Genomic DNA, 25903 nt, shown 5'->3' with positions numbered 1-25903 from the left:
TCATTCATTTGAAAGAAGTGTTTTCTGTGTATTAATGAACATTAAACCTAACTTTGGGATTATCACATCTCTCTCTGAAAACAGCAAAGAACTGGGCATAAGGGGGAAATTGAGCTAAAAAGAGAAAGGAAAGATAATCATTCATATCTTTGTTGCCATATAGCAAAGAAGATCATGTTAACTATCATTACTCTTAATGCTATCTTCAAAATGACAAGACCTCGCATTATACAGGGTTTCATAATTATCAGTTCAGTTCAGTCGCTCAGTCGTGTCCAACTCTTTGCGACCTCATGAATCACAGCACGCCAGCCCTCCCTGTCCATCATCAACTACCAGATTTCACTCAGACTCATGTCCATTGAGTCCATGATGCCATCCAGCCATCTCATCCTCTGTCGTCCCTTTCTCCTGCTGCCCCCAATCCCTCCCAGCATCAGGGTCTTTTCCAATGAGTCAACTCTTCACATGAGGTGCCAAAGTATTGGAGTTTCAGGATTCCCTTCTCAACCATTGCCTTTTCATTTAAGATGCGGAGCCCCACACTACATCCATCCTAAAGTGTGATTTCTCTCTGTTCTGCTTACTCCCTCCTTTCAAAGTGCACTTGTGTAGAAGTCTGAGTCACAATTTGTGTTTTAGCAAATCTTTCACTGCAGTTCTGTTCTTCCATGAGATGGGCACTTTTTTCACTCACATCCAAACATCTGGTTTCCTCTTTTTACCTAACCTTTGAGGAAATGGTCAATGATAGTCTCAAGGCCTATTGTCCAGATCAGGTGATGGCAACTCCAGACAATGATGCCTCATTACCCCTTTCATGAACTCTTAGCATCAATAAATCAGGTGCCCTCTCCTAGTATGAGTTTACTTTCAGATAGGTGACCCAGTGCAAAGTTTGGACAGGACACACAGATTAGCTGAGCAAGCAGTAAAGGTCTATCACTGAATTCCTTACTGGTGATAGAGGAACCTCAGGGTGAATAGAAAGCAAGCTCACTTTTGTTGGATACCTACTATGTGCCAAGCATTGTGTTAAGCACTTTAAAGTCATTATTCTATATTCTAGTCACTATGAAGTTATTATCCCATTGAATCAGCATAACCCAGCAACTACCATATGTGGACATGGCATTTGGAACTTTAAAGACTTCATCCACTGACTCATCACACTGCCCATTTCAAAAAAGTGACAGCATGTAAATCATTTCACTACCACTCTACAGCTGATAGCCAGGTAAGTGAAGACTCAAACTCAAATCTTTCAGCCTCATGTGTACTGTTCTTTTCTTCTCTCCTGGTTGCCTCCAAATCAAAACATTAAAAGGCAAAATTAATGCTGTGTGGTAACCCAGTGGAGGATGTGATCAACTCCCCACTGGGAAGGGGGTTCAGGAGTGACATACATACATATATGTACACACACACACACACACCCCTGTGGCTGATTCATGCAGATGTGTGGCTGATTCATATTGATGTATGGCAGAAACCAATACAATATTTTAAAGCAATTGGCCTCTAATAAAAAAACAGGAAAAAAATTAGTTCTGATATTGAAACTGATGATGCTACACATGGACCAAAATTATAACATTGATATTCACATAACAGAACTTTCTAGGATGAAAAGAAAAGACACCCAGGCTGCTAAGGAATAGCTTGAGTAAAGAAAGGGCCAAATGGTTAGGGGCTGGGGAAGAAACCACGGTGCATACAGCCCAGAGTTGCAGATGGAGGGTGTGCCAGGCTTTCTTATCAGTGTGTCCAGAAAGGGGGTGAGAGGGAAGGGGCAGGCATAGTGCCTGAAAGCCAGTAGTGGGTACATATCACAAATGGAGTGAGACTCCTCCTTTGCTATGGGAAATGAGCTCAATGGGAAGGCAATGTACTCAGAGTCAAGATGCGGAAAGATCACCCAGGCAGTGGTATTTGCACTGGAACATTCTTTCCCTTGTGCCCAAACCAGAGTGACAATGCAGAGAGGCTGTATGTGGTGTCACCACTCCACGGAGCAGCACCTGTCTCATTCTCTGTGTCTAATGAGTTGGCCCAGATGAAAGCACAACACTCCATCATAAACAATAATCAGCCTCAATCCATCATGAGCCAAATTATATGTTTGTGTGCACTGAAAAGGCTTAAAGGACCCACTCGTGAGTGGTGGTGGAAAATGCTCTCAGCCCAGTGTAGATGAAAACATTCCCAAACCAGCTTCAAACCATAAAAATGCACTGATATTTATTGTGGCCTTAGTAGACACCAAAGACTTGAACTACAATATTGTCAACCCACCTTTATAACCAACACATGTGGCAACTGATCAAACTTCAACCTAGTAGCATGTGTGTGCTTGCTAAGTTGCTTCAGTCACTCCTGACTCTGCAACCCTATGGACTGTACCTCCTCTGTCCATGGGATTCTCCAAGCAAGAATACTGCAGTGGGTTGCCATGCCCTCTTCCAGAAGATCTTCCTGACCCAGAGATAGAACTTCAGTCTCCTGCATCTTCTCATTGGCAGGCATGTTCTTTACCACTAGCGCCACCTGGGAAGACTTCAACCTAGTAGAGTAAATCTCAGATGGTGCTGTTGCAGCATGCCACTCTAGAGGGTGCTGTTTTCATGGTGGTCTACATGACCAGCATCCACTGAGGTTGTGCAGTGAACAGCCCTCAGAGCTATGCCCAGTGACCCTGCTCAGAAGAAAGCATTTTCCTCTAGATCAATCTAAGAAATGGCTGTCCTATGATTTGAATCCAGGTCTTTCTAACTCCAAATTCCATGTATTAATTACTCTGTAAGACATCAGAATTTGATTTTTAAAGTAGCTGAAAGGAAGTAGGGGTTTGGGGAGGGCAGTTGGTTTTCTTTGGGGTTTGTCTTCAGAGTTTTCAGAAAGAAATTTTGCGTTCAGTCCAGGACTCTCAAGTGGGAAGGCTGGCCAACAGCACATCCAAGCCTGTGAATCTTAAGTGGGAGTTGGCCAGGCATTTCAGTGGGGCGTTGACCCTTTGTGCTTGAAATTCCTCAGTTCTGAGTTCAGGAGTCATTTCTGGTGAAGGATCAATAGGATGATGGGGCTTGGGAAAGATCTAGAAAAGTTTATGAATATTCACTCTTTTATCAACACCCATCAGACTTGGAGGAGGAGAGAGCTGAAAAGAGCATTCTAAAGTATTTGGATCTGTCCCCTGCCAAGGGATTAGACAAAGTAATTCAAATGATGCTAGAAACTGCAAGGCCCCCAGGCTTTGTAGTTTTGGGTGCCTGCCATTCTGGGTGCAGTGAGGCACACCTTGGGAAGTTAGGCTCTGAGACAGCCCTCCCAGGAGTTGACAACCTAGCATCACGTATCAAGATGGACTGTGATGCTGCTGCTGCTGCTGAGTCACTTCAGTCTTGTCCGACTCTGTGCGACCCCACAGACGGCAGCCCACCAGACTCCTCTGTCTCTGGGATTCTCCAGGCAAGAATACTAGAGTGGGTTGCCATTTCCTTCTCCAATGCATGAAAGTGAAAAGCGAAAGTGAAGTCACTTAGTCGTGCCTGACTCTTAGCAATCCCATGGACTGCAGCCTACTAAGCTCCTCCATCCATGGGATTTTCCAGGCAAGAGAACTGGAGTGGGGTGCCATTGCCTTCTCCGAAGATGGACTGTAGGAGCAGACATTTGGAAAGCGGCTTGGGGAAGTGACATGTACATAGAGTCTTCATTCACTATTATCAGTCCCTGAGGTTACAATGGTAAACAAGTTGGTGAAGGCCCTGCTTCCAGTGTGGAAGCCTCAAGGTCCTTAGAGTGGAGAAGCGCAGCAGAAGAGAGCTATCAGAAACACGGTGGCATGAAAAGGCCCAACACCGCTGGCTTCGAATATGGAGGAAGAAGACCGTGAGTCACGGGAGATACATCACCTCTAAAAGCTGAAAGAGGCAAGGAAACAGACTCCCCGCTAAGCCCTCCAGAAGGAACACAGCCCTAATTCAAACCTGAATTTCAGTCCAGTGAGAACCACTGCAGACTTCTGACCCACAGAACTGATAGATAACGAATATGCATCGCTTTAAGCCATTCGCTTTATGGGAATATCTGGTTGGCTAAAAATCTGTTTGGGTTTTTCATATCATCTTATGGAAAAACCTAAAGGAAAGTTTTGGCCAACTCAACATATTATAGTAGCAATAGAAAAACCAGTAAACACTGTGTTTAATGCTAGCCATTCTTACAATTAGTATAGGATAAAGTTCCAAAACAAAGAAGGACACAGAACAGAGAAGTGGATTTTTGTTGAGAATGAGATTCCTGTGGAGAAGTGATGAGAGAAAGCAGGTTATTCTGGGAAGCAGTCAGTGATGGTATGTGCCTTGATTAGGCCACATCTAAGGTTGGGAATATAAGGATGGGAAAGTGAAGGGGTCTTTGATGCCAAGGTGAGGTGTTTGGGTTCAGTTCTGTACTCAGTGTTGAAGGGTATTCTAGAGAATGTGTTCCCATCAGTTTCCATCTATCTTTCCTCCATCCCACCTTCTTTCCTTTCCCTTCAGAAATTAATCTTTTGAATGCTATCTGCCTTTTCCAAGAAAGCTTAGGAGCTTGAGATGAACATGTACATACTACTATATATAAAACAGATAAACAACAAACACCCAGTGTATAGCACAGGGAAGTCTACTCAATATTCTTTAATAACCTACATAGAAAAGAAGCTGAAAAAGAAGGGATATATGTATTTGTATGAAAAAAGTGAAAGTCGCTCAGTCATGTCCAACTCTGCGACCCCATGGACTATAGAGTCCGGGGAATTCTCCAGGCCAGAATACTGGAGTGGGTGGCCTTTCCCTTCTCCAGGGAATCTTCCCAACCCAGGGATCAAACCCAGGTCTCCCGCATTGCAGGTGAATTCTTTACCAGATGAGCCACAAGGGAAGCCCATGTATGTGTATAACTGAATCACTTTGCTGTGCACCTGAAACTAACAACATTGTAAAGCAACTATACTCCAATATAAAACAAAAATTATATGAAAAATTAAAACAAAGCAAGAAATCAAAAGAAAACATAAGAAAAAAGATAAAAAGAAAGCATAAGAAATTAAGAATGTAATTTCTGGAAAGAGATTGCTGAGGAAGTCTGGTTATCAGGATGGGCACCACTACAGGCTGCCCAAAGGTGTGCAAGGTATTTCTCCAGTTATATTACAACAGAACAATGTCTTCACTGATGGAGAAGGTGGACTTGATGAAAAGCATAGCAGATTATCTGGAGTTCACTGATATGGACTGACTATCATGACTGTGTTAAAACACAAACTGTGTTTCTTTGGGCAAGTCACTTCTCTCATCCATCTCATCTGTGAAATGGGTCTGCTTTATTTGCAGATTGCTGAAAAGATCAAAGGAGTTGATGTAAGTGAAAGAACTGTAAGCAGAAAAGTGCAACCCTTGTGCCATCAGCCCTCTCAGTCCCCAGGCTCCTAATAGCACTGAGAAGGAATGAGTCTGTCTTCCTGAGGCCTTAGGGCTGTCTGGTTTTTAGTTTGATCATTAACACCCACGTCATTATCTTCCCCTTCATTTCTGTCTCTTCTTATCTCCCAAGTTTTTCTACTCTCCTTCTAATCAACTGAATTCTTTTATCACAATTTTGCTTTCTTGTTAAACAGATCTCTGAAATCTCTTTATTTGTAAACTGGTTTTACAACCCAAATGGCTCCTGCATAATGTAAAAGCATGTTAGCAAAAGCTGGGAGGATGATATTCAACTGGGAAGTTTACATAAACAGAGGCAGGATTGTTCTTTCAAAGTAGGTGGTGTTCCTGGAATAAATATTCTTTTTGGACTTGATTCTCTGTTTCAAGAAGAAGAAATAGCTTCAAAGCATTAAAAGGTAATTTCTTTGGTAGTACACTAATAATAATTCCATGATTAATCCAGAGGATGACTGCTCCTAAAATTACCTGTTCTCAGTACATTTCAAGGTTATGATTTTTATTGAGTTTGTCTTCCCTTTACATGACCTCACACTGAGGTCTGAGTTGGTGATTTTTAGACATTAAAACTACACATTGCTTCCACCATAAACTGCTTCTGCCACATGTAAATGAGGAGGTTTCCTTTCAAACCATGTCGTCTCTGTTTCCCTACCTGGAGCCCTGGGCAGATGGCAGGCTGACCCACTCCCAGCAGGACCAAGCAGGTGGACTGTCAGAGAGGGAAAGTGAGAAAGCCAAAGCTTGGCACAGAATCTACTCATGTGGGCAGGATACAGACTAGGAGATTGACCTGTTGATGAATTCTGAAGTGCAGCCAGGTAAGAAAATGATGGTCTCCACAGCGTGTAGGCACGGAGTGGGGTTTAACTATGTCACAGGCATATACACCTGATGCTGGACTTCATAGATGGGTGGAGCTTGGCACTGAGCATCCAGAAAGATGGTGTCTGTCCTAGCACAGCCTGCCAGCCATGGCTGTTTCCCTGTTTTCCTCTATTCTAACCCACTGGGCACATCTCCCTGGCTTCCTTAAGATACACACTCCCACCCAACTCTCTACTGAAAGTTGCCCTGGGAAGATGAACTATATCAGTTATACCTCAAATTTAAAGAGAATGTGAAATCTCAGCAGATTCAGAGTGATCACAGAGCTTTGTATTCTCATTTTACAAGGCTCCAGAGAGCCCGGATGGTGATGGCTAATTAACAGAGGGCTAGGGCCTGACACACAGGGCCCACAACAGTAGTCACTGTATCAGTCACCTCAGCTATGCAGATGACACCACCCTTATGGCAGAAAGTGAAGAGGAACTAAAGAGCCTCTTGATGAAAGTGAAAGAGGAGAGTGGAAAAGTTGGCTTAAAGCTCAACATTCAGAAAACGAAGATCATGGCATCTGGTCCTATCACTTCACAGCAAATAAATGGGGAAACAGTGGAAACAGTGGCTGACCTTATTTTGGGGGGGCTCCAAAATCACTGCAGATGGTGATTGCAGCCAGGAAATGAAAAGATGCTTACTCCTTGGAAGGAAAGTTATGACCAACCTAGACAGCATATTAAAAAGCAGAGACAGTACTTTACCAACAAAGGCCCATCTAGTCAAGGCTATGGTTTTTCCAGCAGTCATGTATGGATGTGAGAGTTGGACTGTAAAGAAAGCCGAGTACCGAAAAACTGATGCTTTAGAACTGTGGTGTTGGAGAATACTCTTGAGAGTCCCTTGGACTGCAAGGAGATCCAACAAGTCCTTCCTAAAGAAGATCAGTCCTGGGTGCTCATCAGAAGGACTGATGTTGAAGCTGAAACGCCAATACTTTGGCCACCTGATGCAAAGAACTGACTCATTTGAAAAGACCCTGACGTTGGGAAAGATTGAAGGCTGGAGGAGAAGGGGACAACAGAGGATGAGATGGTTGGATGGCATCACAGACTCAATGGACATGAATTTGGGTAAACTCTGGGAGTTGGTGATGGACAGGGAGGCTTGGCATGCTGCGGTTCATGGGGTTGCAAAGAGTCAGACGTGACTGAGCAACTGAACTGAATCAACTCCTGTTGGGTTTGGTCCCCTAAACTTCATCTCACCATTTGAAAGGGAGGGTTCTGTATGCCACAGTGGGATGGTTGGGGGGCAGGAAGTGCATCATTCCAAATGGAGTAGGTCACTAGGAAAGTTTCCAAAACTGCATCATTGAGTCAGGAAATGGCATCATTTCTCTATATTGGGGATCTTAGAGAAAATCCTGAGAGGGCTCTTTGGCTAAATTGGTGTGCGGTTTGATCCCATAGTTTGTGAGGCACAGGACCTGAATGTTGAACAATAAGGGATGGTTCCAGAAGTTGTTCAGAATGCAATCCAGTGTTATCATGTCATCTATGATAAGAACAAAAGAGCCACCACCCAGACATCACTGGGTCATTTTCTCAAGAGGTTAGATAGACAGAATCCAGCAAGGAACCTGTGCCATCAGTATCAGGTGTGGCTGAAATTGTACCCTGCCCTCGGTCTCTTATTGCTGATGATCTTTCAGCTCCACTATATCCCACCTCCTCTTGCTCCCCAAGTCAATAACTCTTCTTGCCTGGTCACTCGATGCCAGCCCCTGTATGCCAGCTGTTGTACCCTATTATTGTACTTTGCAAGGTACTGTACTCTAAAAGTTCTCTTCATTTTGTTGCATTTTATGTTTTTTATGTATTATTTGTGTAAAACATATTGCTAATCTATTACAGTATAGTACCATACAGCCTGTTGTATTCGTTGGGTAGCTGGGCTAACTTGGTTGGGTTTACAAATTGGACTTATGAACGTGCTCTCAGAATGAAATCCATCCATATGTAAGAGACTTGCTGTACTAATAATCATTATTACTATTAAGATTTTAAAAAAAGGAAGAACAAAGAGAAGAAACAAGTGAAAACATCAATGAGGATGCCACTGGCTCCTAAAGATGGCAGGAACTAGAGTGCAGGGAGAAGAGAGGATGAGCAGCTAGTAGAGCAGTGTCAGAAGCAAAAAATGGCACCCAAGCCAGTTCTTGCCAACCTCATAATATATGGTGACTCAACGGACAAGAGCTCCTTAAACAGTCTGGTTTCAAGATGTATGTTCTTTGGAGGAGAAATCATGTTTTGCCTTCACCTAGGGCAGAGATCAAATTGCCAACATCCGCTGGATCATGGAAAAAGCAAGAGAGTTCCAGAAAAACATCCATTTCTGCTTTATTGACTATGCCAAAACCTTTGACTGTATGGATCACAATAAACTGCAGAAAATTCTGAAAGGGATGGGAATAACAGACCACCTGACCTGCCTCTTGAGAAATCTGTATGCAGGTTGGGAAGCAACCGTTAGAACTGGACATGGAACAAAAAACTGGTTTCAAATAGGAAAAGGAGTACGTCAAGGCTGTATATTGTCACCCTGCTTATTTAACTTAGATGCAGAGTACATCATGAGAAACACTGGACTGGAAGAAACAGAAGCTGGAATCAAGATTACTGGGAGAAATGTCAATAACCTCAGATATGCAGATGACACCACCCTTATGGCAGAAAGTGAAGAGGAACTAAAAAGCCTCTTGATGAAAGTGAAAGAGGAGAGTGAAAAAGTTGGCTGAAAGCTCAACATTCAGAAAACGAAGATCATGGCATCCCATCCCATCACTTCATGGGAAATAGATGAGTAAACAGTGGAAACAGTGTCAGACTTTATTTTGGGGGGCTCCAAAATCACTGCGGATGGTGACTGCAGCCATGAAATTAAAAGACGCTTACTCCTTGGAAGAAAAGTTATGACCAACCTAGATAGCATATTCAAAAGCAGAGACATTACTTTGCCGACTAAGGTCTGTCTAGACAAGGCCATGGTTTTTCCTGTGGTCATGTATGGATGTGAAAGTTGGACTGTGAAGAAGGCTGAGCGCTGAAAAATTGATGCTTTTGAACTGTGGTGTTGGAGAAGACTCTTGAGAGTCCCTTGGACTGCAAGGATATCCAAACAGTCCTTTCTGAAGGAGATCAACCCTGGGATTTCTTTGGAAGAAATGATGCTAAAGCTGAAACTCCAACACTTTGGCCACCTCATGTGAAGAGTTGACTCACTGGAAAATACTCTGATGCTGGGAGGGATTGGGGGCAGGAGGAGAAGGGGACGACAGAGGATGAGATGGCTGGATGGCATCACTGACTCGATGGACGTGAGTCTGAGTGAAGTCCGGGAGTTGGTGATGGACATGGAGGCCTGGCGTGCTGCAATTCATGGGGTCTCAAAGAGTCGGACACGACTGAGCGACTGAACTGAACTGAGGGCAAGAAAAGCTATGACCAACCTAAACAGCATATTTAAAAACAGAGGCATTACTTTGCCAACAAAGGTCCATCTAGTCAAAGCTATGTTTTTTCCAATAGCCATGTATGGATGTGAGAGTTGGACCATAAAGAAAGCTGAACATCAAAGAATTGATGCATTTGAACTGTGGTGTTGGAGAAGACTCTTGAGAGTCCCTTGGACTGCAAGGAGATCCAACCAGTCCATTCTAAAGGAAATCAGTCCTGAATATTCATTGGAAGGACTGATGCTGAGGCTCCAATACTTTTGCCCCCTGATGGGAAGAACTGACTTATTGGAAAAGACCCTAATGCTGGAAAATATTGAAGGCAGGAGGAGAAGGGGGTGACAGTGGATAAGATGGTTGGATGGCATCACTGACTCGATGGACATGAGTTTGAGCAAGCTCCAGGAGTTGGTGATGAACAGGGAGGCCGGCCATGCTGCAGTCCATGCTGTCCCAAAGAGTTGGACACGACTGAGTGACTGAACTGAGGGCAACTTAAGAAGGACTTGAAGCTATTGATATGGGCCCAGAATTTAAGGGAGAGTTAGCTGTACAGCCTGGACTTGTGCCATTAGCCCATCTCCAAATCATCTGTCCATGTGGCCTGTGGGCATGACAAGTGTTCTATCCTCCAACAAGGAGGTGGAAAATATAGGAAAACGGAAGGAAGATTTCTCAAGCACCTTGGGGGTAAGACCCTTAACCCTAGAATCACAGTGGAGGAGGGAGTCTAGGCCTGCCTCTCCCTGAAATGTGCCAAGAAGGAAGTCTAATTCCCTCCAAGTCTCCCCAGGAGTCAGCATGAGTCTCTTCTTTTTGGAACCTCCTCTGTCATTTCAGTGCATAATCCCAAACCCCACCCTGTGCATCTTATATCTATCACAGAGTTACCTCTAAGCCAGTTCTCCCTTGAGTATTTTGGAAATTGTCTTTGCTCTGGAGGATAATGAGAGATAACTTTGCATGGACAGGACAGGTAGCAGTGAATCCTTACACATGTATCTGTGGTTTCTAAGCATTTTCTTGGGCTTCCCTGGTGGCTCAGAGGTTAAAGTGTCTGCCTACAACACAGGAGACCCAGATTTGATCCCTGGGTGGGGAAGATCCCCTAGAGAAGGAAATGGTAACCCACTCCAGTATTCTTGCCTGGAGAATTGCATGTACGAAGCCATAGGCTACAGTCCGCACGGGGTGGCGAAGAGTCGGACACGACTGAGGGACTTCACTTCTTCACTTCAAGTATTTGCATATCATTCATCTTAGTTTCACAACAACCCACTGCAGTTCATGTTAGTTGGTCAGTCGTGTCCTACTCTTTGCGATCCCCTGAATTGCAGCACGCCAGGCCTCCCTGCCCATCACCAACACCTAGAGTTCACTCAAACTCATGTCCATTGAGTCGGTGATGCCATCCAGCCATCTCATCCTCTGTTGTCCCCTTCTCCTCTTGCCCCCAATCCCTCCCAGCATCAGAGTCTTTTCTAATGAGTCAACTCTTTGCATGAGGTGGCCAAAGTATTGGAGTTTCAGATTTAGCATCAGTCCTTCCAAAGAACACCCAGGATTGATCACCTTTAGAATGGACTGGTTGGATATCCTTACAGTCCAAGGGACTCTCAAGAGTCTTCTGCAATACCACAGTTCAAATGCATCAATTCTTTGGCAATTAGCTTTCTTCACAGTCCAACTTTCACATTCATACATGACCACAGGAAAAACGATAGCCTTGACTAGACAGACCTTTGTTGGCAAAGTAATATCTCCGCTTTTGAATATGCTATCTAGGTTGGTCATAACTTTCCTTCCAAGAAGTAAGCGTCTTTTAATTTCATGGCTGCAATCACCATCTGCAGTGATTTTGGAGCCCAGAAAAATAAAGTCTGACACTGTTTCCACTGTTTCCCCATTTTATTCTCATGAAGTGGTGAGACCAGATGCCATGATCTTCGTTTTCTGAATGCTGAGCTTTCAGCCAACTTTTTCACTCTCCTCTTTCACTTTCATCAGGAGGCTTTTTAGTTCCTGTTCACTTTCTGCCATAAGGGTGGTGTCATCTGCATATCTGAGGTTATTGATATTTCTCCCAGCAATCTTGATTTCAGCTTGTGCTTCTTCCAGCCCAGTGTTTCTCCTGATGTACTCTGCATAGAAGTTAAATAAGCAGGGTGACAATATACAGCCTTGATGGACTCCTTTTCCTATTTGCAACCAGTCTGTTGTTCCATGTCCAGTTCTAACTGTTGCTTCCTGACCTGCATATAGGTTTCTCAAGAGGCAGGTCAGGTGGTCTGGTATTCCCATCCCTTTCAGAATATTCCACAGTTTATTGTGATCCACACAGTCAAAGGCTTTGGCATAGTCAATAAAGAAGAAATAGATGTTTTTCTGGAACTCTCTTCTTTTTTCCATGATCCAGTAGATGTTGTCAATTTGATCTCTGGTTCTTCTGCCTTTTCTAAAACCAGCTTGAATATCTGGAAGTTCACGGTTCACATATTGCTAAAGCCTGGCTTGGAGAATTTTGAGCATTACTTTACTAGCATGTGAGATGAGTGCAATTGTGCCGTCATTTGAGCCTTCTTTGGCATTGCCTTTCTTTGGGATTGGAATGAAAACTGACCTTTTCCAGTCCTGTGGCCACTGCTGAGTTTTCCAAATTTGCTGGCATATTGAGTGCAGCACTTCCACAGCATTATCTTCCAGGATTTGAAATAGCTGAACTGGAATTCCATCACCACCACTAGCTTTGTTCATGGTGCTGATTTCTAAGGCCCACTTGACTTCACATTCCGGGATGTCTGGCTCTAGGTGAGTGATCACACCATTGTGATTATCTGGATTGTGAAGATCTTTTTTGTACAGTTCTTCTGTGTTCTTGCCACCTCTTCTTAATATCTTCTGCTTCTGTTAGGTCCATATCATTTCTGTCCTGTATCGAGCCCATCTTTGCATGAAATGTTCCCTTGGAATCTCTAATATTCTTGAAGAGATCTCTAGTCTCTCCCATTCTTTTCTTTTCCTCTATTTCTTTGCACTGGTCACTAAAGAAGGCTTTCTTAACTCTCCTTGCTATTCTTTGGAACTCTGCATTCAGATGCTTATATCTTTCCTTTTCTCCTTTGCTTTTCGCCTCTCTTCTTTTCACAGGTATTTGTAAGGCCTCTCCAGACAGCCATTTTGATTTTTTGCATTTCTTTTCCATGGGGATGGTCTTGATCCCTGTCTCCTGTACAATGTCAAGAACCTCAGTCCATAGTTCATCAGGCACTGTATCTGTCAGATCTAGTCCCTTAAGTCTATTTCTCACTTTCACTGTATAATCATAAGGGATTTGATTTAGGTCATACGTGAATGGTCTAGCTGTTTTCCCTACTTTGTTCAATTTAAGTCTGAATTTGGTAATAAGGAGTTCATGATCTGAGCCACAGTCAGCTCCTGGTCTTGTTTTTGTTGACTGTATAGAGCTTCTCCATCTTTGGCTGCAAAGAATATAATCAATCTGATTTTGGTGTTGACCATATGGTGATGTCCATGTGTAGAGATTTCTCTTGTGCTGTTGGAAGAGGGTGTTTGCTATGACCAGTGTGTTCTCTTGGCAGAACTCTATTAGCCTTTGCCCTGCTTCATTCCATATTCCAAGGCCAAATTTGCCTGTTACTCCAGGTGTTTCTTGACTTTCTACTTTTGCATTCCAGTCCCCTATAATGAAAAGGACATCTTTTTTGGGTGTTAGTTATAAAAGGTCTTGTAGGTCTTCATAGAACCATTCAACTTCAGCTTCTTCAGCATTACTGGTTGGGGCATAGACTTAGATTACTGTGATATTGAATGGTTTGCCTTGGAAACAAACAGAGATCATTCTATCATTTTTGAGATTGCTTCCAAGTACTGCATTTCGGACTCTTTTGTTGACCATGATGGCTACTCCATTTCTAAGGGATTCTTGCCCACAGTAGTAGATATAATGGTCATCTGAGTTAAATTTACCCATTCCTGTCCATTTTAGTTCACTAATTCCTAGAATGTCAACATTCACTCTTGCCATCTCCTGTTTGACCATTTCCAATTTGCCTTGATTCATGGACCTAACATTCCAGGTTCCTATGCAATATTGCTCTTTACAACATCAGACCTTGCTTCTATCACTAGTCACATCCACAGCTGGGTATTGTTTTTGCTTTGGCTCCATCCCTTCATTCTTTCTGGGGTTATTTCTCCACTGATCTCCAGTAGCATATTGGGCACCTACTGACCTGGGGAGTTCCTCTTTCAGTATCCTATCATTTTGCCTTTTCATACTGTTCATGGGGTTCTCAAGGCAAGAGTACTGAAGTGGTTTGCCATTCCCTTCTCCAGTGGACCACATTCTGTCAGACCTCTCCACCATGACTCGCCCATCTTGGGTGGCCCCACACAGCCTGGCTTAGTTTCATTGAGTTAGACAAGGCTGTGGTCCTAGTGTGATTAGATTGACTAGTTTTCTGTGATTATAGTTTCAGTGTGTCTGCCCTCTGATGCCTCTCGCAATACCTACCGTCTTACTTGGGTTTCTCTTACCTTGGACGTGGGGTATCTCTTCACGGCTGGTTCAGCAAAGCGCAGCTGCTGCTCTTTACCTTGGACGAGGGGTGTCTCCTGACCTTGAACGTGGACTAGCCCCTCTCGGCCCTCCTGCACCCGCCCAGCCACCGCTCCTTGGACATGGGTTGTTCATCCCGGCCGCCACCCCTGACCTCAGGCGTGGGTTAGCTCCTCTTGGCCATGCTTCTGCGCGATCCGTCACAGCCAGCAACAACCCAGTGGCAACTCTCAAATCAAACATGGAGCTTGTCCAAGATCAAAGACATTGTAAGACAAAGAAGCTCAACTCCAAACTCCAGGCTCTACTCCAATGAAGCTCTACTCCAATGCCCTGACATGTTTATAACCCCCTCTTAGAAGAGGTCTAAGATGCATGATTGACCTGCTCTTTGAGACACATTCTGTCCTGAAGTTCAAGGGATGGGACATCTGGAGACATTGAGAGTTCTGTTCTAAAGTCTCATAGTCTATTCTTTTTCACCTGAAAAACTGTGTGGACTTCTTAAACTAAAATAGCTTTTTCTTTGAAAGTTAATAATCACTTGCTGCTATAAAAGGAGTTAATGTAATCAACTCCTAATTAACATACAATTAAGATGCCTGCCACTCCATAATTAGCCAACAGTCAGAAATAAATAAGAACATAACTGATGAACCTTTCCATTCTCCAGGGTTAGGATTAGGGAACTTTGTCTGAGACTTGTCAAAATGCTTCAAGAACCTGATTCACAGTCATTTCCAAAAACCTAAGAGAGAATGTGTTTTTATGTATATGTTTATAGCCTGTTTCCCAGAGATATGGAAGCAGCAGACACCTGTCAAGAATTTCCAGTGAAACATTTTTGTTACCAGAGACTTGAGGATAGCAGACTTAACCCCATCTAATCCATTGGGCCTACAGAGAGTGACTTGCCCAGGGTTCACAGAGCAACTTAGTGGTGAAATCAGGATGAGAGCTTCTAGTTCCACATCCCAAGCCTCATACCCTGCTTCCTTCTGATAAAATTCAGATGAGCTCTCTGAAATCAAAGCATTTTAACTGCTGCTGCTGCTAAGTCGCTTCAGTCATGTCCGACTCTGTGCGACCCCATAGACGGCAGCCCACTAGGCTCCCCCATCCCTGGGATTCTCCAGGCAAGAACGCTGGAGTGGGTTGCCATTTCCTTCTCCAATGCATGAAAGTGAAAAGTGAAAGGGAAGTCGCTCAGTCATGTCCGACTATTCGCAACCCCGTGGACTGCAGCCTACCAGGCTCCTCCGCCCATGGGATTTTCCAGGCAAGAGGACTGGAGTGGGGTGCCATTGCCTTCTCCACATTTTAACTGAATCTATCATAAATCAAGCATCTGTAGTTGAATCTTTGTTTCTCTCAAAATTCTTACTCATGTCATGATTTACTCCAGAGCCCAGGATAACTGTAAGGCGGAACAAAAGGGTAGATGTCTTAAGAGTTTGGCAGGGGAGGGGGGAGATATGCTGAATTTCATTTGTTTCAAAATATGATTGAAATGCAAATACAAGTCAGCGACTAAGGTCACAACATCATTAAGCTAAAAGATCTCCCCAGAAGTTTACAGACACCAAAATTAACAGGAAATCTCACTGCAAAATGTAACTCAAGAAATTTCCCTATGTTGCGGGAGATGGATCAGGAAGAGGAAGATCAGAGCATCAGTGTCAGGGAAACCCCAGCAATACTGAAATGGAGCCATCCACGGCTTGGGAGAGTCCACTTGACCAGTCAAGTACCCTAATACTGCTTTGTATTAGTTTAGTTCTTGGAACCTTTCTACAACACATACTCATCTCCTTATATCATGTGACTTGTCAGCCCTCAGAGTTAGACAAGGATTTTAGGACTATTCCTGGGTCATGAAGGTCCCCTGGAGAAGGGTATGGAAACCTACTTCAATAATCTTGCCCAGAGAATCCCATGGACAGAAAAACCTGGTGGGCTATAGTCCAAAGGGTTGCAAAGAGTCAGAAAGAAACTTCAGAGAGTCAGAAAGTAAAAGAAAGATTTGAGAAGGAGCAGATTGTGTTGGAAAGAATTAAACTGAAAGCCCAGAGACATGTTTACCAAATCATGGGGTTGGATCTGGCCAGGAGTTTGGGCAAACTTTACTTCATATCCTTATCTGCAAGATTCCCATCCCAAGACTCTAAGTACGTGGTCATGATAAGCTTTGGGAGAAAGCAATAACCATCTTCCAGATAAAATGAATGTGCTTGGAACACAAATCTTGAAATGCAAGCATTTCCCAAGACAACTGAATAATAATTTTAAGAAGAACACATTTGTTGAATATGGAGTGGAGGAGTGTGGCAGGGAGGCCAAATCTGGAGTCACATGATACCAGTTTCCACTAGAGAAAGCTCCTGGAAGCTTCTGAACCTCACTTCTCCCACCCGTGTTACCTCCACTTTATCAGAGGAATGGTTTGAGATTCTGACTGAATGTGTTTCATAAAATATTAGTGCCTCATAGAAACATAGGGATTATTTCTAATTTCTTGCTGTTCAGTTTTTTTTTTTTTTGCACCTTCTTCCCCCTCTTTGCACATTCTTTGCAGATGTACCATCTGCAGAAATGGTAGGCATCGCAGAGGAGGTTCCTGTCATCAACCTCCAAAATGTCTACTTTCTAGAGGTCCTGGGAACATTTAGTGTAGTCTAAAAGAGTTAATTCCCCCTTAGGTCCAGTTAATTTTGCCAGCTCCAGCTGCTGTATCCTGTGTTTTGCTGTATTGATAACACATTGCTTTATATTATGTAAATGTACATGCTCTTTGCAAACTGGCAGAAATTACAAGACAAAAGAAAAATAAACTCACCGCAGTGGTCCTGTCTCCTGGGAGCTCATCATCTCAGGAGTTCGGTGACTGACCTTTTCATTTGTCTGAACAAATAAAAACAAAATTATTGACTTTGTTTTTAAAATATTTATTTGCCTCCCTTTCAAGATAAATTACTAAATAAAAATATCAGGCGCTTGGTTTTATTGTATGTTTTGGAATTGTACCCTACTCGAGGCTATTTTCTTCCCTGGACTCCAGCTGTTTAAGAGTTTTTCTGCCATCAGAGAATGAAATTTGTATTTAAGATGTTATCTTCCATAGGCCCAACGCTGGAGACTGAATCTACTTAAAATTACTATTGAAAGTAATTTTCCCTCCTCATGAATTTTCCACTATTCTCCTGTTGAGACCAGGCTGGCTTTATTTACCTTCATTGTAAATGCTCTAATAATTTTCAAATAAACTTTCTTTCACATACACTATAGTACCTCGATGGACCTTATTGATAAGCTGGAAATATATGTAACAAGGGTTATTAGTTGACTGAATCTGTTGTGATTAGATGATTAATAAAGGTACTTGACAAAAGAGATAAGTTTAATTTTTAACACCTTATGAATTAGTGAATAGGATCTTAACTCAGCTTCCCACTGTTGGATTTGGCAGAGAAGGGGGAGAGAAGCTATCCCATGCTTTCTCTGTATTTGGTTTTAAATTTTTATTTTATATTGGAGTATAGTTGGTTTATAAATTTGTGTTTGTTTCAGGTGTACAACAAAGTGATTTAGTTATACATAGGTACATAGCTGGGCTTGCCTGTTGGCTCAGTGGTAAAGAATCCAGCTGCCATTGCAGGAGATGCTGGTTTGATCTGTGGGTCAGAAAGATCCCCTGGAGAAGGGAATAACAACCCACTCCAGTATTCTTCCCTGGAAGAGTCCATGAACAGAGGAGCCTGGTGGAGTACAGTCCACTGGATCACACAAAGTTACACACTATGTAGTGACTAAACAACAATAACATGCACCTATTTATCATTTTCCAGGTTCTTTTCCCATGTAGGTTACTACAGAGTATTGAAAAGTGTTCCCTAAAGCATACAGTAGGTGCTTGTTGGTTATCTATTTCATATATAATACTGTGTATATGTTAATCTCAATCTCTTAATTTATCCCCTTCCCCACACACACATAGCTGTCCCCTTTTGTAACCATAAGTTTGTTTTTCTAAGTTTGTGAGTCCCTTTCTGTTTTGTAAATAAGTTCATTTATATCATTTCTTTACGATTCCACATGTAAGTGATATCATACAATATTTGTCTTTCTCTGTTTGACTTCACTTGGTATGATAATCTCTAGGTCCATCCAGGTTGCTGCAAATGGCATTGTTTCATTCTTTTTTATGGCTGAGTAATATTCCATTACATACTCCAAAAAAGAGAAGGGGATGGCAGCAGTTGAGATAGTTAGATGGCATCACTGACTCAATGGACATGAGTCTGAGCAAACTGCAGGAGATAGTGGAAGACAGAGGAGCCTGGCATGCTGCAGCCCATGAGGTCTCAAAGATTTAAACACGACTTAGTGACTGAACAGAAACAACACAAAATATCCGTGTGTGTGTGTGTGTGTGTGTGTGTGTATCCCATGCTTTCTGAGGCAGCACAGGGAGTAGGAACAGACCTGCTCTGTGAATCAGGGGACCTGGGTTCTACACTACCTGGGATCTAGAACAAATCATCTCATACCTCTGGCCTCAGCTTGCCTTTACCTTATGAGGCACCAGCAGTGACTAATACCCTTTAGTGTCAAATTGCTTGATAGCACAAGCTAAAATAAAATTCCACACACAAGCCTAGAGAAAGGGAAGAAGGATTGTCAATTTTTATTGACCCGAATAAAGAAAGTATGTTTTTAATTCTAAAAACATGAAACAATCAAAATAGTAGAAAAAAACATTTTTCAAATGTAATTGAATGTTTTTAAAAATTTGGTACTTTTTTTCTCTTGGATTAAGGATTGATGAAAATTTCCTCACACATCAGAATCAAGACATGAAATTGTACTTGGGAACTCCTAGGCTACCCCTCCAGACATCATCAGAATACTGTAATTCTTTGAAATTTCATAAAACTAGCAGATCTGAAAGATCCCTTTTTGCTCTAAAATTCAGTGGAAATTTACATTTGAAATGCTACAAACCTACACACACACACACACACACACACACACACACACACACATATCTGCATACATTATAGTTGAGTCCTAAAAAATGGCTTAACTGAATGTTCTATTTAGAGAAAGTTAATATCGATTTTAAATGTGAAGGTCAGTTCATATTTTTATCACCTTTGTCAAATGATTAACTTCATAGAAAGGAAACTAAAAGTCTTCAGTACATTTGTACTGGCAAATATTCTGCCCCAAAGTTTCACTTCTCTTTTTAAAATTGTGTTTAATACAACTATATTATTTTAAAGTTTACTTGTTTTAGTTTTATTTTAATGTGACATTTATATGAAAATACAGTATCAAACTATGAAATTCTATTTATTTACAAAGTCAAAGAAAATTACAAACACTTTCCTTGCATTAAGGCTCTATACTTTCATGTTGTCCCTTGTAAACTGGGGATACAACTGTCTGTATTCTCCTATAGCTTGAGGGGGTCTGAGGGTCCCTAGACATAGTTATCTGAAACACTTTTCTGTTCTGAAGAGTTTTATTTATCTCCATTTTGCAAAACTGGCTTAAAATCATAGGTAATTCTGAAATCTATGGTTAAAAAAAATCACATGGAACTATGATATAATGTTTAAAAAAACATGAGCTAAATAATTTTAAAATAAATTATCAAAAGTTTTGGGATGGAAAAAATGAGATTGAGGTTCTTTTATCCTTAAAGGTTCAAAAAGCTTTTTCACAAGAGACTAATGCTCTGAAAAACTACGTTTGTCTTAATAGAAGAATATAGAATATTTCAAGAACAATTAGCTCAAATGAGGCAAAATAAAATAGTGTATAAATGAAGCCCATTGTAGACAAATGTGATAGAAAATTCATGCTATATGGATTAGCCAAATTATTCCTCTAGTAACCTGGCTATATCTGAATGCCTGCTTTAAATGAAGATATTCTAGGAAAATGATGAATCTAATAGGAAAGACTGAATCTGTTCCACTTTTCTTAGCAAATGTAAAAAATCAGAGTGTCCTTTGTTTTACTTTTGAAGAAAATTACCTCCAATCACATGATATTAATATAGCAGGGTTGGGCAACAATCATCTGGCCATCCCTGTTTTTTTTTATTTTGATAATGATACCTGACACATAGGTGAAGACGAAACAGCTTCTCCCCTCAGGGAGAGGACAGATCATTGCAATGAAGCACACGTACTTTCCAAGGGAAGAAAAACACAGAGCCATTTGAAGACATGTCAGGAGCACCCAACCTAATCCAGAGCATCAGGGAAGCCTGGTTGGAGGAATTAACTTAAAATCTGACTTTTGAAAAGTCTTAACTAGGAAATAGAGTGGTCGTAAGGAGTTCCAAGAAGCAGAGAAGAAAATACACAAGGGCAGAAAAGATCAGCAAAGTGAAAATGCTGTCCTTAGGAATGCTCAAAGCAGAGGATGGGCCCAGAGTCAGGGCCATGTGGCAAAGAGCTGTGTGCATAGCATGCAGCTGGAAATAATACTGCTCTTTAGTAAACAAGGTATCTGCTACAGCTGTTGTTCTTTATTCTGGGGGAATAAAGCAACTTACCTCTGAAGCAACTGATTTCTTGTTTAGGAGAACATCATGGTGGATCTATTGCTTCAGAAAGAAGAAGAGGGGTGTGGGAAGCAGCACAAGCTGAAGGGCCTCGGAGCGAGGGCACGTCCTGCCTGGGACCAGGAGTGCAGGAGGGCAATCAAACCACAGAAGGAGAGAGAGAGGGGTGAGTGGAGTGTTCTAGCAGAGAAAGAGTGGAGGGGAATGGGGAGTGAAGCCAAATAATTCTTATGACAGTGATAACTACTATGCAGTTTCAAGTTATTCCAACTACTGTGCTATAAGCCTTCACTGTCACATACTGTCACTCCAGTTAAGTTAGTCATTATTGTCATTTAGTCTCTAAGCTGTGTCTGACACTTCCATGTCCCTATGGATTATAGCCCACCAGGCTCCCCAGTCCATGGGGGTTTCCAGGCAAGAACGTGTTATCATTTCCTTCTCCAGGGGATCTTCCTGACCCAGGGATCGAACCCACATATCCTGCACTGGCAGCCATATTCTTTACCACTATCTGCCAGGGAAGCCCTCAGTTAGTGATAGCCTTGCATTAAAGTTAAATTGGAAGAATTTTAAAAAATAAGGAGGAGACCCTCCAAAATGAAGCCCAGTACCTAGGAAGTGTTTGGCATGTAAAATAGATCAACCAGAAACTCAATGGAGAAAAGGATCCAGATGACCAAAAAATCTCTAAACTTCTCTAGAAGTCTGAAATAGAAGGCAGAAGATGAGCTTTCTATGGAATGAGGGATTAAGCATGTTCTTTAAATAGTAAATCACCAGGTTAGATGCCTTGGGCTCCCAAATGGCAGGCACTCATGATTCCCATACTAAAGAGTTTGGACTAAATTCTAGTGGGATTGGGAAACCAGGAAATGGCAACCCACTCCAGTATTCTTGCCTGGAAAATCCATGGATGGAGGAGCCTATTAGGCTACAGTCCATGGGGTTGCAAAGAGTTGGACACGACTGAGCAACTTCACTTTCACTTTCAAGAGAGTAGTATGTGAGCGACGTGACCATTCTGAGTAAAGGAAAATTAGAGTCAGGTAGGAAGCATTGCAGAGAATGGGAAGGAGCAGCAAAATCAGGAGCAGTCACTCAAATAAAAGATGATGCCTTCAAAATCTGGGGGTGGGGGGTGATGGCTGTTGAAATTTTAAAAAGTAGACAGATAACAGAGAAATAAGACCTTAATCTGCATCCATTGAAGAATCAAGAATGACACCCAATGTGGAGAAAAGTGACCCCTCCTAAACTGTTGGTGGGAGTTTAAGTTGATGCAGCAACTGTGGAAAACAGCATAGAGGTTCCTCAAAAAATTGAAAATAGAACTGCCATATGACCCAGCCATCCCACTCCTGGTCATATATCCAGACAAAACTCTAATTCAAAAAGATACATGTATCCTTGTTCAAATCAGCAGTATTCACAATAGCCAAGCAAACTTCCATAAATATCCATTGACAGAAAGGAATGGATAAGGAAGGTGTGGTTCATATATACAATGGAATATTACTCAGCCATAAAAAGAATGAAATATTGCCATTTGGGGCAACATGGATGGACCTAGAGATATTACGTGAAATAAATTAGAAGAGAAAGACAAATATATAATATCACATATATATAGAATCTAAAATATGACACAAATGGATATCTATGAAACAGATTCACAGAGAGTGGACTGTGGTTGCCAAGGGGAAGCAGGGTTGGGGAGGGAGGGATTGGGAGTTTTGGATTAGCAGATGCAAACTGTTATATGTAGAATGGATAAACAAGGTCCTACTGCATAGCACAGAGAATTATATTTAATATCCTGTGATAAACCATAATGGAGAAGAGTATGAAAAAGAATGTGTATATACACACACACATATTGTGTGTGTATGTAAAACTAAATCACTGTGCTATACGACAAAAATTAACACAACACTGCAGTTAACTGCACATGTAGTTGCAGGGATTAAGTGTGCATGCTCAGTCATGTCCAGCTCTTTGCAATCCCACCAGGCTCCTCTGTCCATGGGACTTTCCAGGCAAGAATACTGGAGTGGGTTGCCATTTCTTGCTTCAAAGGATCTCCCAACCCAGGGATTGAACCCAGGTCTCTTGCATCTCTTGCATTGGTGGCAGATTCTTTACCAACTGAGTCATCTGGGAAGTCTGTAAATCAACTATACTTCAATTAAAAAAAAAATGACACTCAGAAGTGAATTTAGAGCAGCTGAGTGGATGCTGATGCCATTCACTGAAACAGGAAACTGGACACAATGCAGATTTGAAAGTTACTATAAATATTACGTTTTAGATATGTTGGGTTATCATGTCTATTAGTCAGCAAGATGACTAACAAGTGTCTGGTTGGATACATAAATCAGGAGCTCAGAGGATAGGATGGTATTGACAAAAAAATCTGAGAGTGTTAACAGATAGAAGCCACACACACACAAAACCTAAGCCCAAAAATAAGCCAAAGAAATTTATGAGATTACTCCCAAGAGTATGTAGAATATGAAGAAAAATGTCCACAAGATGTAACTTTAGTATTTAAAAAAATGTACACTGAGAAGGAAGTCAAAGAAAAGAAGAAAACAGTATCAATTCAGGACAAAAGAATTGAGCTTCAAAAGAAGTAGTCTTCTCTGCCAAATACTACTAAGTGATCAAATAATAAAAGGTATCAGAAACACACATGTCAACTTTATACCATGAAGATGACTGATGAATTCGGCAAGAATAATTTATTTTAACCTGATGTCACAGTGCAGGGGTGGGTGAGTAAGTGAGTTGAGTGATCCTAGAAAACTCCACTTAGACATTAGGCTTGACAGGGAAGACATTCAAGAACATTCTAGACCCATGTGCTATGTAAGCACACCTTACATAGCACATAATGCTTCATGCTAAAATTTCCCCATCCTTTTACGTTCAACACACTTGTTTTGTTTTAGTGAGTTTCTCACAGAGGCATAAAGTTAGGTCCTGTCTTTCACCCACTCCATCAATATTTTAATTGGTGTATTTAGACTGTTTACATTTAAATTAATTATTGATATGGTGGAGCATAAATCTACCCTTATTATTTATTTTCAGTTTGGTGGTTCTGGTTTTCATCCTTCAGTCCCTTTTTTCTTGCCTCCTTGTGGGTTACTTAAATATTTTTAAATTTTCACCTTGATTTATATATAAAGTTTTTTAATGTATCACTTCAAATAGTATTTTAGTTGTTACTCTGTGTATTGCAATATATGCACATAACATAGAATCTCTGATATTGACACTTTACCATGCCAAGTAAAATGTAGCAATCTTAATTCCATACAGGTCCCTTTATTCACCTCACTTTTAATATATAAATAAGTTAATCATTTGTTCTATTAATAGATGCATTAAGGACCACATCAGATAATATAATTTTTGCTGCAACCAAACATAATTTTAAAAAACTCATTCTCAAAAGGAAGCCTTTTATCTCCAGATTTACATGCTTCATCATTCTTCCTTTCTTCTCTAAGCCCACCTTCTTCTTTTGTTATTTCTTTCCTGTTGAGAAAAGTTCTTTTAGCCATGCTTTAATGGTTGTTCTGATGGCAACAAATTCTCTTTGTTTTCCTTCACCATATTTTGTTTTCCTTCATTCCTGCAGAATATTTTTGCCACCTATAAAATCCAGAGCAGACAGTTCTTTTCCTTCAGTCTTTGAAATATTTTGTGCTCCTTCTTTCTGACTTCCCTGATTTCAGATAAGGAAGGCCCTGTTGTTTAAATTATTCCTCTATAGATCATGCATTGCTTCTCTCTAGCTTAACAATGAATTACATGTTAAGAGATCCTATTTCCAAATAAAGTCACAGTCTGATGGGGGTTAAGACTTCAACATATGAATTTGGGAAGGGAGTATAATTCGACCCATAACATTTGCAATGTCAGCCCTTTAAAGATTCCAAGATATTTAAAGATTTTTCTAAAGTATCTTATCCAAATTTTGTCATTTCCAGTGGTATTGGTTGCTTGAGTACCATTTTATTCAAAAGAAACATTGATGAGTGTTGATTAACTCATTCATTCAAACATTTACTCATTGAGTCAAATAACTTGAGCTCCTTCACTGTGCCAGGCAATGGCGATAAAAAGAATAGTTATATGTAAGTAACATTCAAAAGTTTATAGTCGACCATGGGGAGGGGGAAAAGCATATAAACACACAGCTATAGTGCAAGATCAGATCCAGAAGAGTGGTAAAAGGATGTGCTTTGGTGATTTGTAGGAGAAAGATTATTTCCCTATCAAAGTGAATCAAGAGAAGCTTTATGGAGAGAGTAGCATAAGATCACTATCTAGAAGAATAAGTAGGATTTGAACACAAGTAAGAAGAAATGGGGGCTCCTTGTAGAAGGAAGAGATTGAACAAAAGCAAAGAAATGGAGATGCATTTAAGGTGCACAAGAAATAGGTTTGGTTTGCGGGGTTTTTCCATGAATGTTGTTCGTGACACCAACAAATTTGAAAATTTTTGCAGAGCAGAGATAAGATGTGAGTTGATCAGCAAGAATGAGGCAGACTTTAGAATTAATCAGACCTTGGTCTGAATCCTGGCTCCTACACACGATAGCTGTGGGTTCAGCTTCCTCACTACGTGCTAACAGCTTACTATAGATCTATGAGAACTGAATGCAAAATACTCGGCACTCTTCCAGGTATTCCTTCTAGAGTGACAGGCACAAACACGCATGATTGTGTCATTCATGTGTTTCACATGAAGTTGGGGATAATAGGGGCTGCTGTCCACCCTTCTCACATGCCAAGCTTGTGTGCTGGCTCTAGGCTGCGTTCACCCGAGGAAGAGATGCCTACCTCTCCATATCAAGGCACATTCCCCTGCCAAACAATGTAAAAAATATAGAGGGGAAATT

This window comes from Oryx dammah, unplaced genomic scaffold (assembly GCF_014754425.2).
Source record: "Oryx dammah isolate SB20612 unplaced genomic scaffold, SCBI_Odam_1.1 HiC_scaffold_25, whole genome shotgun sequence".
Classification (NCBI taxonomy): domain Eukaryota; kingdom Metazoa; phylum Chordata; class Mammalia; order Artiodactyla; family Bovidae; genus Oryx; species Oryx dammah.
This window is presented reverse-complemented; position numbering follows the sequence as displayed.